Below are 802 nucleotides of genomic sequence, written 5' to 3' on the forward strand. Positions count from 1 at the left end.
CCAAGTTTCTCTATTGAACTTGGTAGTAATGTGGCCAGATCTGGCCCCGACATCACGCCTCGAAGATAGAACCAGTCTCAATCACTATTCACATACTCTGGGGGTGTTTGTTTCACCAAAAAATTTGGCATTTGGTATGGATTATAAGTTTTAGGATCAAAAAGTGGGTTTTTTTATATTTTGGGATTCCCTATATGGTGTTTGTTTTAAAAAAAATTAGAATATTAAATCCCAAAAGTGTAAAAAGTGCACAATTTTTAGAATTTACCAAATTATCTCAATTGGAGAGGATTTTGACAAATCTCATAAATGGGTGTGCTTACCTCTCAATTGGAGAGGATTTGACAAATCCTAATTTTATCTTTTTGTGGGAGATAACCTCACCAAGATATCATATTCATCATATTACAAAATTTTGATATTTGATAACGCTACAATTTGAGCTTGAAACAAAAAAAATATTATAAATTGTAGTATTCCAAATCCTAAAATATTAATAAAACAAACAATATTTTAAAAATCCCAACTCATAATAAAACACATATGGATTTCAAATCCATGGTGAAATCCATATCCTAAAATTATAGGATTTGAAACAAACACCCCCAAAAAAAGAGGCTCCTACTCTAAAAAAGAGGCTCTATCTTTGAGGCATGATGTAGGAGGCAGAGTTTGTCACCTCACTATCAAGTTCAATGAAAAAACTTGGTACCAATGTTCTCTATATTTCTCTCTCTCTCTCTCTCTCTCTCTCTCTCTCTCTCTCTCTATATATATATATATATATATATATATATATATT

This window comes from Asparagus officinalis, chromosome 3, assembly GCF_001876935.1.
Source record: "Asparagus officinalis chromosome 3, Aspof.V1, whole genome shotgun sequence".
Lineage (NCBI taxonomy): Eukaryota > Viridiplantae > Streptophyta > Magnoliopsida > Asparagales > Asparagaceae > Asparagus > Asparagus officinalis.